The sequence below is a fragment of the Plectrocnemia conspersa genome, unplaced genomic scaffold, assembly GCF_051122295.1.
Source record: "Plectrocnemia conspersa isolate PC_06_02 unplaced genomic scaffold, ASM5112229v1 ptg000012l, whole genome shotgun sequence".
NCBI lineage: Eukaryota > Metazoa > Arthropoda > Insecta > Trichoptera > Polycentropodidae > Plectrocnemia > Plectrocnemia conspersa.
In genome coordinates, this window is record NW_028277176.1 from 18,006,074 (window position 1) to 18,020,215 (window position 14,142).

At 27.7% G+C, this 14,142-nt stretch overlaps 1 protein-coding gene across 2 annotated transcripts in view; it reads right to left on the reverse strand.

Annotated features, from left to right (window-relative positions):
- Positions 1-14,142, reverse strand: part of LOC148228464 (acid sphingomyelinase-like phosphodiesterase 3b) — a 178,749-nt gene that overhangs the window by 99,421 nt on the left and 65,186 nt on the right. The window lies entirely within an intron of this gene.

Here is a 14,142-nt window from a genome sequence, read left to right on the forward strand (position 1 = left end):
GGGCCAAACAACCGGTGGAACGCGTGCCGTAAACAGTCAGACCACAAGAATTCAATGAGACATTTAGCGTTTAGGGACACACACATACGTTTACTTATAAATATATAACAGCTATTTTCTCGTCAATGTGAATGCATAAAGTACTGAGAAGTGAGCTTTCAAGTATCTAATTTTGTTATATCACTTAACGTGTGAGACTATTAATAACTAGCATAGTAGTTTTCCATTGAAAGTCTGTGAAAAGCTAACCTTTTCCTATTACCACACACTTAAAAGTTATTAATAATCACGCTAAGCATCGGAAAATGGTTAACACATAAAATACCTAACTTTAGCACCCTCTAAGCTTGGCATAGTTTAACTACGCTTACTAACATATTTATATTTTTTTGATTGATTAAAACAATAGCAAGATTATTGTAAACCACTAACAGTTTAAAGCAGATTTCTTTTAAACTGATATACTAAGGATCAGTCAAAAACAAATTCAAGGTCGTACATGGTTCTGATCCACGTTTAAACACTAAAGACCACGTTGAAAATAACAGTCAATCAATAATTCAGGGTGAGGCATATGCATCACATGGGGATAGGTTTAAGGTACGACTTTAGGTACCTCATAAATTTCCAGCTGTAAATTTAATGGACCGCATATTAACATATATTTATTATGGGAATAATATATATTACAATTAAAAAATGAGCCTTATTTTTGCACAAATTTGTAGCTAAATATTAAGATGACATTTATAGTTATTTAATTTAAAAACTATTAAGCAAACAAAGGCAATAATAATTATGCGCTTTTAAATGTACCCAATCAATTTTAAATGTACCCAAATCAATGCTGCAGTGTTTTACTAAGTAAAAGTTTCTTTAATTTGTCTTCGGTTCATTTAATTATTTTGTTACTATTTATCTTATTTTATCTTTTCCTTTTTTTTGTTAAATATATAAAAAAAATTATAAACAAGCAACTTTTACTCAAATGTAGATAATTTTCTGTTATATAAATTTTTATAACAAAATGTTTTTATATGAGAGAAATGGCAACATTATTGTAAGATTTTAAAAGAGCTTTTTAAACTATAGATGGATTTATAGAATGTTGAATAAAAAATGAAAAATTTTATAAGAAATAGAAAAGCAAATTTTAAAATTTATTACGTATGTCCATACAAAAGAAAAAGTTATATCTTATTATAATTATGATCATTATTTATTTCAAAAAATATGAATGATAAAGTATGTAGCATGAAAAATGATTCCAAACGATAGTTTAATTTATTTTATTAATTATAGTGCTTTATATGTAGTCGATCACTTAAATAATGAATTTAACAATATACTAATAAAACTAACTATATGTTTTTATAATATTATTAAAACATAATTAAAGATGTAGTTTATTTTAATTAATATTTAGAAAAAACTTTGATGTAATAAATAATTTAATTAAGAAGAACATCATGATTTTACAATAAATAAAAAACAGTTAAATAGTTACCGAAATATGTAACTACAGAAAATAATGTACAATAGTATGTTGCGAAGACAACAAAAAAGTAAAATTTTTGTAGTATTATAATTTATTTACTTAAAAAATATTTGGGTGTTCATAAAATATTAAAAATAAATACAAAATAATGATGTCAGAATAGTTTTAAAAGTATTTATTAGGAACATTATAAATACTAGGAATAGCGATTTATTAAGAATATATATTGTAGGTGCAGTGAAGACTCCGATTTTGATTGTTTGAGTGTTTCTCAATTAAAGTCAAAATTTTAAATTAATTTGGACTTGATAAACGAGCAATGTCTTGCAATCCGAGCAGTACGTATTGCGTTACTTTATTTTCAAATGAGCTGATGAGTATTCCTAACAGTCAATGATTATTTTTGCAGTGAAGACATACTTTTTATAAAATAATATGCCTCTTAAAGTCTCATGGTTGTAGATAATGCTCATGTTGATTCTCCAGATTTTGAGGACGATTACTGTTTATTAATTTAAGCTCATTAGGATCAATTTTCTTCCTTCTATCACCACTTTATTACATCAGCCTATGGATCAGCTGTTTCACTGATGTTTCTAAGTGACCAAAGAAACAAATTTTACCCCCGAGACTACTGAAAAATTATTTCCACATCATGAGATTCCTCAAGGGTTATCAAGAGGACCCTGTATTCTGTTAAGAGAAAAATTTGGCCTAATTACGTTGACTGGTTTTCTCGTGAACGGAAGCCGCCAATTGTTAATGTAATTGTGTCCTTGGGGAAGAACATGAGACTGGAGGTCAATTAGGATGATAGATAATAAGAAACTCCTTACTTTAAATGAGATTAGGGATATCTGTAAAATGTGGGAAACAGTTCAAAATTTCGTAAAAAAGCACAAATAGAATAAAATTGTAGCAGTGCTAGTCATAAATATATTCAATGATAATACATTATTGAGGTATTAGTGATTTCCATATAATTAATTAATAAATTCAAATATTGTATAATATATAATATATATATATATATATATATATATATATATATATATATATATATATATATATATATATATATATATATATATATATATATATATATATGTATATAATTATTAAAAAAAAGATTACATGTATTTCATATTATCAATTTTTATAATAATAGTGATGCGTTTTTATACGAATCAACAAGTTTTTGTTAATACTTATGGGAAAATTTGCTTTGGTTATAATTTGAGGTTCCGCTGTATATTAATATAGGTACGGCTGAGGAGTAATTGAATGAAGGTGTATGTTTATAAAATAGTATATCTATGATAGTATAATTCGCAGAAATAAAAAAAAAAAATACCTTCATACTATATAAACCAACTAGTTTTCTTAGTTCATTTATTACGTCTGTTTATTTATCTTTTTATGGTATATTTTTAATTTAATTTTAGTTAATATTAATTTATACCAAATATATAACAATAATAAGCGGCTCTTTAATAAAACCATGCACAAACTAATACAAATATAGTTAACAACACTATATGAAATTACTATATTACAATTAGACATGAGTAACATAGCTGATAAATAATAGTGTTATTTTTGAACTAAGAGTTTTTATACACGATAGAGTTAATTGATACAATATTTAGAGAGACTGTAAATTGAAACCGTGGAATGAGGGCGTTGACACGATAGTTGATAATGGTCAGGCACCTCCCACGACTCGTTCTAGGATCTGAGGGCTGCGCACTTATCTACCGAGCACTTTATACAAGTGCTTTATTAGACGTCACTCTTGGATGTCTCTTGCGGGATTATACGGCGTGGCATTACTATGAATTATGTATCTTTAGGAAAGTTCGTGTGTCATAAGCTACGAACCGCATTAAAACCTAATGGCCTTTCTCAGGATCGATGGAGATTTTTAAAAGTGTATATCTACTCTCGAATGCGCGTTAGCAAGTGCAAAATTATACTTCCAAGCGTGTTTATTCGCGTCCAAGTTTTGCGAGCCGATAAAAGTTAGTTGGGGTAATGCGTGCTCTCGACGGGATATTTTTTCTGCGGTCGCAAAACTCCTTAATAAATTATATGACGGGACTTGTAACACTCGCGAACTCGCTGATGGAATTTTGATGATTTCGCGAGGCAAATTGTCACAAGTTGCGAGCATTAAAACTTTTTAGCGTTGAGGTTTTCGGCACCGCAAATACGCAGTCAAAACAGCCATATTTCCTAATTTTCTGAAAATTATTTCATTAAAATTAAGATTAACATTATTCGTATACAACTTTTTTAATTTTATATTACGTTAACTCAGTTTTAATACAATATTTTACAAACAAAATATGTTTTATATATATCGATGCCATAAAGTAGCTTTATAACTGTAAAATTTACATAAGAGACAAACACATGTGTGGTTTATGTCCCGTTTGGCATCAGATTATTTCTACGATCTCGGTGGTAACATTTTGAGTAAAGTAACTTTCACTACAAATCTTGGAATCACTTTTAAAAGCATGTAGAAGTTCTTATACGTAAACAATAATTAACGCATTTCACTTTGACGATCCGCCAGTATGACACTTTATTTTGCAGCATTTTTAAATCGATATCTATAATTTGAAATCCATTAATAGTTATATTTATTTTCTTTCGAAAAGAAATCAAAAAAGGTTTTTGATATATCTTTATAAAAAAATATTTTCTTATTTTCTGTTCTTGTATTAGGCGTTGGGATTCCTTGAGTTCTTGCAAAAATTTGTATTTCGCAAAGCATTTCTGCAAATTACTGAAGGGTGCTGTCGACAATCTTACTATTTCTGAAGAATTCCAGTTATGGGTTCCGGAACGTCTTTGAGAATCAAGATCACGTCCTCTTCTAATACCAAGACGTCCGCACTAGCCGACTTGCCTACAATTGTAGCCATCCGGCTCCTGACTACACTGACATTGCACTTTGCTTTATTTATTATTAGCTACGAAAAACAGGTCCGGTTTATATAATTTTTCTTATAATTTATCTCTCTTTTTTACTATAATATAAAGCCTAGCATATAAAAAGATTTTTCACAGACACCGTTTATATAAAGAGAGAAACTTTCTAAGAGAAATTATTATGTATTAAAAAAATAAGTATTGCATACAGAAGAAATCCTAAGTTTGTAACTGCCGTATTAATATCAATAATACGCCATATGTTACGAACTGTCTACGATCGTTAAAATAACTCGAGAAAAATCGAGTTATTTTTAGTTAATTTGTGCATTATCTTATGAATTAAGTAAAAAACACATGTCACAACTTATATCATCTTTTGAATTTATAAATTTGTATTATTCATTTTCACGTTGATTGTGTACAAAAAAATGTTGTATGTATTAAAAATACGCTTTGAAAAAAATTATTAAAGGTAAAATAATTAATATTCTTTATTTTATTATAATTGTAATATTATTCCGTAAACACAGAATTATATTTAATTTAGTACTTTTTTAATACGAAATTGTATTTTTTACAAAAACAAGTAAATAGTGCAGTAAATAAAAGCCGTTGTTATTGAAAGTGGTTCTAGATTTTATTCCGTCGGTAGCGAAATTAAATAAACACTTTGCACTCTTAATTAAAAAGTCTGATTGCTACCAAAGAAACAAACTCTTTTTGTAGCAATATTTTATTAATAATATATAATAAATTGATTTAATAATTATAATTTTAAAGAAGATATATTTAATTTTAATAAATTACATTTGTTATTTTTGTCTAGAAGGCAGTGATTAAACATTGCATTATTTTTTACAAAAATATTATTTATTTTCATTTAAAAAATTTAAGTAACGGTTATTTGTAAATGATAAAAAACAAAACATCACAATAAATCAGCTTACAAAACTTCATAGAAAAGAACGACGGGTGGAGAAAAATCTGAGACCTACATTGATATAATAAATATCAAATTTTCAACAAAGTGAAATTGCAATGGACAGCTAAGAACGAGAACCATTACTGAAGAAGGCTAAGATAGCAAGGAGTATAAACCAATGAGCATGATGAAAAAAATATTTTTCTTACATGCCAAAAATAATTTTCCAAGAAAATAAATGTGGCCGATGAAAAAAGTTTTCCTGGCAAGATTTAAAGTATATAATAAAGGCTCTATGCATACATTTTATTGTATATAATACATATTTTTAAATAATTTCGCAATCATTTGATTTGTTTGACTTGACGGCTCCCAATCAACGATTTTTTCTTTCAGATTGTCAAACAATTTTGTTTAACTTTGCTCTGATTGATTCACGTACGCTGCGAAGAGCCAAAGAAAAACTTTCCAAAGTTAATTTCGCCCCTTACTTAAGCACTTTCCCTTTTCTGCCAACGCACATGCACACGCACACACCGTTGGCAAAAATTATCAATTAACTTTTTACGTCGTCGACACATAAGTGGGTCGCGTAAAAACGATTGATTAAGCAAGTCGCCCACCCTTTGGCCCTTCGGACTAATCACCGAGGTCGTAAGGTGGCCGCGGTCGTGCCGAGAATTAGATAAGGTGACAAAAACTATTTCAATGGAGGCAGTTTGCCCTAATCAAGGTCCCCCGGTGTGTCGGACTCTACACGGCTCAACTTTAATTAATTTGATGTCGGGAACTTATCTCTCGCCCGCCACGCCCCGGGGACTCTTTTATTTCCTTTGCAGACCGGTTTGATTGCATCTGCTCTTTGTTAGTACCGTTATTGATTTTGCACCCAACGTCCGAGGTCTGACTCTCGATCTGTGACAATGATAGAATTTTATAGCCGAGCACATACACAACATATGTTCCTTATGGCCTTCGCCTGTCCCTTATTATTGTTATCAGCGTAGAAACACTAATTAAATTTACTTCCGAATGAAAAGATAACAACTAGGATATACATTGATGAATAGCTGTGTAATTTGCTAAAACTATAGCCTTGAGGCAGCTTTTTTTTATTCTTTGCTATATGCTATAATGTAGGCGCTAGATTTAATTTAAAATATTATAAAAAGTAATATTCCTATTTATATACTAATCATTTACTGATAATATACACCTATTGTTATTCTTTTATTAAAGTTTATAATTTAAAGTGTAACTCATTAAAATAATATTTGATAATAATCAACTTTAACTTAAGGTTAAAACAAAACCTGTTCAATTTACTTTAATTTGTTTAAATCTAATGGTAAATTAGGTTTTATATTTTTTTGTTGAATAAATATAAGATATTCTATATTAGTATACCACTGTATATTTGATATATTTCTCGTTACATCCTGACATCTTTATTTTTACTAAATTAAAAGAATCCATGAATATTCTTTATAAATAATATTCAATTTCACTCTAATTAATAGTATTTCTTATTATAATCAATTAATCTAAATAATTGTTTAACAATGATGTTTTATATACTATATTTATTTTGTCAATAAATAATATAAAATTTATGGATAAAACACTTTATTCTCATGACAATATTAATTGCCTTAAAAAATAATGAACTCGTACTATTTTTATTTAAATATAAGTAACGAACTTAACAGTTTAAATCAAAGCTAAATGTAATGTTAATGGTTTAATTTTTGATAAGACAATATTATTTTAGTACTAAAACTAAATTAACAAATAGTTATCTTTAGTGTATATTTAATTTTTTGATTTATTAATAATATAATTAAATATACTTTTAAATTTCAATAGCTCAAAATAAAATTTTCAATATATTGATGAAACAAAAAATTCATATTTATCTATTTATTCAGAGAGAGAAAGCTATTAAAAAAAATAACCGATTTAATTATATTTTTAATTCCATAACAAATTCACAATAATATTAGGTCAAAGTCTACATCGTTTTAACTCTACACTAAATCTCAGCTTGAATAATTATAAATTTAAAGCATTATGTCTTTTTTGCATATACTACGTACCCTATTTTAAAACGGATAATCCATTTTTTTGACACATAAGCAACGGTATATTTTTTTTCAAAAAAAAATATTCCTGAATTTAAAATTTGTTAATTATTTATTCATTTCAGTTTCAGTCATTTTAGCTAAAAATGCGTACGGTAGCTTTTATAAACGTTAATAAATACGCCATTTTATAATAAAATCTCCAATGCAGTGAGCGTTGAATGCCGTATCCGCCAATTAAAAATTTACCTAATTGCTGCCTTTATGAATGGAAAAATATGAGTTGTATAGAGTTAAGCCGCAATGGTAACTTCACATAGTAATTTATTAAAGTAAGCAGCTTTCTAAGCTATGCTGATTATTAATTGCTACAAATGTAAGCCACATGCATAAATGCAAGTGCAATTATATTTTTACTTCTATGTGAAAAATAATCATCAACAATTTTTCACAATCAAACTTATTAACGAAATAGAAACATCCCACAATCAAACTTTATAAATAAAAATAAGTAGGGAGGATAGAGAAAAAGCTCAAGCTTGCGGTGATCAATTACTTAATACATTTTTTAAGGAAGACACTTGTGAAAATGGTCAGAATAGTGACAATGATACTCACGATTTTTTGCACTTCCTTACATGAGAAAACAAATATTAAAAAAAATATTAAAAAAAGTAAAATGAATGATAGAAAAATATATTTATTCTAAGAAGACATATCATATTATATAAGTGGGGAAGTAATTTTAAAAGGTCTATTAAAAGTCATTATAAAATTGACCATCCTATTTAACTCAGTAATTAGATTTAACTATATACCGATTCAATGTATGGTTACTTAAATTATAAATTTACTCAAACCAGAAAAAATGCACACAATATTGTCTTCTACAGACCGGAAAGTATCTAACTACTTATGTAAAAAATATTTAAAAAAGTATAATAAAAAATCATACCTGTAATATAGAAGCTTAATCTCTTACAAAATTAACAATTTGTTAATTTAAATAAATACACTACAATAGAGTAAGTACATAGATTAGCAAAACATACAAATAAAGACTATAAAAATAATAAAAATATTACTCAGGCTTTTGACAAAGTATACTACTCCACAAAATTAAGAGACTGCTTAATCACAATAGCTTCTTGATAATTCAATTCTGCTTTAAACATAGATATTTTCAAATTGATATTAGAGAAGTATACAACTGTAGCAAATATCATTATGTGTGCTTCAGAGTAGCGTTCTTGAGCCGATGCTGTATTTGGTATACACAATAGATCTTTCTCAGATGATCAATAATTGTTTTATTAGCAGACGACACTACAATAATGTTATCTGATACTGTCCCAAAAATATACTGCAAGATCATCTCTCAAAAGTCCAAGCTTGGCCCTCTAAATGGCAAATTAGAAAGTAAATAAATCCATGTTACATTTACCCTGAACAAAGATATGTATCCCTTAACGAGAAATGGATACCACAATAGAACTCCAACAATCATGGAAATCATCTTGACAGAAGACTGACTTGGAAAACTTATATTTGGAACAAAAAGAAACATCTGGGATTTCAACTTCGCCGGCTGTAGTAGCTCAAAGAAACAAATTAAGTCTTATCATTGAATAGCAAAATGATTATATTATAACTATTTTAAAACCAGCTTAGTTAACATTAACACTATCATGACAAACAAAAGTAATACCAACTAACCTATATTAAGATATTTTTCAATAAAATGGAGATAAAACTAATATTTAACTTAATTACACATAATATACTTTTATGTTAATTATTATAAAAGAAGCCTCTACTGGGACACTTCCAACGTAATAAATTTAGTTTATACTGATTTAAAACTTAATTTATTGTAAAGTACAAAATTTAGCTCAATAGGAGTTTACAGTGTACTACGCAATATCATATGCAATTATAATAAATTTATAAAGCTGTAATTTTGCGGATTAAAAAAATGGACTTTGCAGTAAAAACAATAATATAGTTACATCTAAAATGATGGTGTAATTATACATAAAAATCAAATTACCATATTTTTGTGACAAAAATATTGTTGTGCACAATAATTACAGCTATTACTTTAATACATATACTGTAATAAATGTTTCATAATAGGTCGTTCATAAATTTGCAAATTGCAATCATTATTCCTTTGTAATGCTGAAAATCAGAATATTTATATGTGTAATATTATTTTCGCTGTTTCTGCTCGTTATGCTCCCCATCAAAAAGGATCCCTTTATCATTTTTAACGGCAAAGCATCTGATAAATTAGTTCGGGGAACAAACACCATAATGATCCGCAACGAAAAGAGAACGGTTTTAAGGAAAGATGTCTGTCTATATATCTAGCTATGTTTATACATACATATAAATGATATATTACGCTAAAGAGTAATTTATTTAATTGGTTGAGGTGTGATTTAAGTAGTGTTTTTGTTTTTTAGCTATACTAATTTACTATGGTTTATTTTTTTACCTAATAAATTATTTGACTAGCAATCGATAAAGCAAAAAATGCAATTCTATAACTATTTGGATTTGCTGAGTTTTTCTTGTATGTCGAGGATAAGTACATTTTTTCACAGCGTTCAAATGGCAATAAAGCGATGAGATATCGGCGTTTCGTGTTTGGAATGCGTGAGATATATAAACGCTTAGATACCCTTTATACCAAATTGAAAGTCGCATTTTCAATCGGGATCTCTTTGCAGATTTATGCCCTTGTTGTCTATCCCATGGAACAACGGCTTAAGTGGGAATGACGCATTTTTCCATTTCGGTACGTTTTAAGGGGAAATGGAAAACTCCGAATATGGCCCAAGTTTTCACGAAAGAAGCCAATAAAACTATAAATAAAAGTTTTTCGATATGCGGAACCGGAAATATATCCGGCAAAAAATATTATAACAGGGAAAACGTGTTGTTCGCCATCACATAACGGCGTTACAGTGTTACACACATACACCACGATACACGTATACGTATTATAAATATGCTTACACACGTAAATGCGTTGCGAGAAGTAAACTCGTAAAAATTTATATTGTCATATATATTTTTTCCAGAAGAAAATATGTTAAAATTACGATTTTATCGTTTTATAAGTTTATTTCGACGCAAAATGTATTGACACTATTAAAATTCTTGTTATTAAGCTCAGTCGTGCACACTTGTTTTTTTATTATGTACGTGATTCTATGGGGTTTTTATTTTTTCACATAAATCAATGTCAGAGCAGACACTAATACATCTTTACGAAATTTGTTTCTTCGTGCGTATTTTGGTGCAAATTCTTCAAATAACATTACCAAAATTTATGTTTTACTTCGTCACGCAACGTTCGAGTGATAAATTAATGTCATCATTTGTAGTTTGAACTACTTTAATATCAACTTTTTTTACCGACGTCGTTAATATCATTTGTAATAAATTATGTAAAATATTCAAATTTTTACATAAGTTATCAACACAAACCATAAATTAATTACTTTTGTCACGATTTTTTTTGTGATTTTCTATAAAAGCAATATGTTTAAGATCAGTAAATGAAAAAAACCGATACATTTATTCTATGTATTAAAAATACATATAATTTTTTGCCACAGTAATAAAAAAGCACTGATTTACCTCTCAGTTCGTGCGTTTTTTTTTACCGTCTTATCTTTTATTAACTTTAGATGTGGATAGAGTTTTTTCTTTTTTATCACTTCTGCTTTGATAAGAAAACCAAAAACAATATTTTTATAACACATCATTGACTTCTAGCTATTTATTTCATCTCATAGTTACGCTTTTCAACAATAATAAAATAGCACTGATTTGGCTTTCTAAATGTGTGTGTATTTTATAATATAATACCTTATATTTCATATATTTTTGATTAATTAAAGTTTAATATCTCGCAAAACCTTTGCTTTGATAAATTTATTAAATACAATATTTTTAATTATTGTTATATATAATATGTGGGATCTTTTTCTCAATATTCACGTTAATTTACTGTAATCAAAATGATCATCCATAAACAATGAAACAAGACAATAGCGTAAAATATGGGATTACACACAAAATCCCTCGTTACGACCAGAAAAATTTACATAAATAACACGCAATTGAATATTTTCCGTCATTGAAATAATATTTCTATGTTGCGAAACGATTACAAAAACAACAAATTACTGTATCCACAAGATTCCCGTTGCATTATACAACGTTGGTCAATGCCCATCAAGCAAATGTCGCTTTCTAAAGGCGTATGTCTATTTTGTTGTTTTAAGAAACAAGCACATCTAATATATCCCTAAATAAAAATATATCTATTGTTATATTACATTTTCAGCAATAAATCTAATATATTCCTAAATAAAAATATATGTATTGTTATATTACAATCTAACTAAAAACATTTATTTTTGTAGCGGTTTTTATACGAAATATTATTTTACTTTATCTAAAATTTAAAATTATAATATAAAATATGTGTTTTAAAAAATATTAAAAGTATGTTTTTAAAATATTCTTAATTGGACTAAAAATGTTATTGCACTGTTTTATTAATTGATTATATTAGTAAGTATGTATACTATGTATCACACATACTTTTAATCATGAATTTATTACATATAAGGAACCACAATTGACTTATTGAAATTCTAAAATAAAAAAACATTATTTAACGATATTAATTTTTACATTAGCTCCTAAACAGTATTTTTTAAAAAACTAAAGCTCAAATAATATTTTCAGTTAAATGTTTTTTAAATCACTGCATTTACGATAGTTTTTTCACAATAGTCAGATAGGCTAAAATACCGTAATTATCTTTGCTTTAATCACGATATTCGCTCCTTTTTTTATTCAAACATACGAAATATAATCAATTTTTTATCTTTAAAATATTTCAATTAAAATACATATTTTTTTAACTCATCGTTTTCGATTTAATTACATATTTGTTACATTTTATTTATTAGATAAAATTTAAAGAAGGACTAAATAGGCATTATTAAATTTAAAATGAAATACTTAAGACATTATTTAAAACTATTTATAAATATTTTTTTGAAATTGTCTTAGAAAGAAATAATCTAAAGACGTGGATGCAGGGTGTATTTTTATATTTAAAAAAATAAAATTCAATAGAGTAGCTTAATATAAAAATATGTATGTAAGGCCTTAAACGATTGGCAAACATTTAAATTTTATTTGTATTACCTTCTCAAACCGTTTTTCTAATGTATCGAAACGGAAAATCTTTCCGCATGAAAAACTTTTTCCTTTCGATTATTTGCCATGTATATTAAATATTTGAATTGTCAAATCATTTGCGATTCTTTGTATCGTTTCATTGTTGAGTGGATTCGCATTAAATATTAAAAAATCGTATACGTATATAACTTTTTTTATACATGCGCCCGATGGCAATCAGGCTGTATTGAAGCATCTCAAAAGAAAACACATTTTGACACAATACAAAAATGAATAAAAAGCAAATATTTTTCGTTTTGGTTTGTATATACAAAATATATAACGCATTCTTCGGAAACCAAATCGTGCTTTAATAAAAAACACCTTCGTTTTTTATTTTCGTTCCATTCTTAAGTGTTGTCGTTGAAGCGAAATCTTAAGATTCAGCAATAAAACTCAAAGGGGAGAATGATCAACAAAGACCGGATTTTGCATGTTTTTTTATTTTTATTTTGAAGAAAAAACGCGAAGAAAAATTGGAACGTCCTTCCGAACTCTCTTAGCTATCGTTTATCCGGATTGAACATGTTACCTGCCATTTCGGCAAAGTTTCCTCGGCCGTTTTCCTGAAACCTGACAATGCGAACAGATCGTTCTCTGGCTACGTGTCCATTCGGTTGGATAAAGTCAAAAAATATCCAAAGGAGATTTTGTTTTTACGGCCTAACCTTACGCGTTTATGGGACGCAACGCACCCTTCTTCTAGACTACTTCACATTTAATTTATTTTCCTTTCAAGTTATGAATCCAGATGATGTTATAAACGGTGCATGAGAAACGTATACGACTCAAGTTTACAAACACAAGATACACCCTGGAAGGATAAGATAAAGTCAAAACATGTTACTCGAATCTGTTTGTTGGACTTGCATCTCGGATACGTTTTCTAAATCCTTCGCTGCTTTTGTTTGAGAGATTTATTTCCGAGCGTAAAAATATACGCTCGGTAGTTTACTAAGAAATGCAACCATTTACACTGAAAATAATATTCTTACGTATTGTTTATTGACTTATACATATGTAAATATAACCTCAATTAGGTTTAAAAAATTTAATAAAATGGTTCAAGACGTGACTTATTATAACACTTAATTTTTTTGTATAAATAGTCAACTACAATTTAAATTTAAAAAATACACAGTTAGTGATAAAGCACATAAAGTTGCAGTTTAGCATATTATGTAAAATATTAAATTTTAAGATTATCACAAAGCGTACATATACATATATATACATAAAATTGTATTTTTGATAAAAACTATACTTTGTTAAATAAATCCATCAGACTTTATGTAAATAATGAGTTTTATAGTAACAAATATTAAAAATTGCCAAATCAACCTTGTAGAAAAAATTCAGTGTACCCGGAAATTCCCGGAAATGCCCCTGTGCTATGGGTTGTGTCCCCTGTATTTATTTTAAAAAAA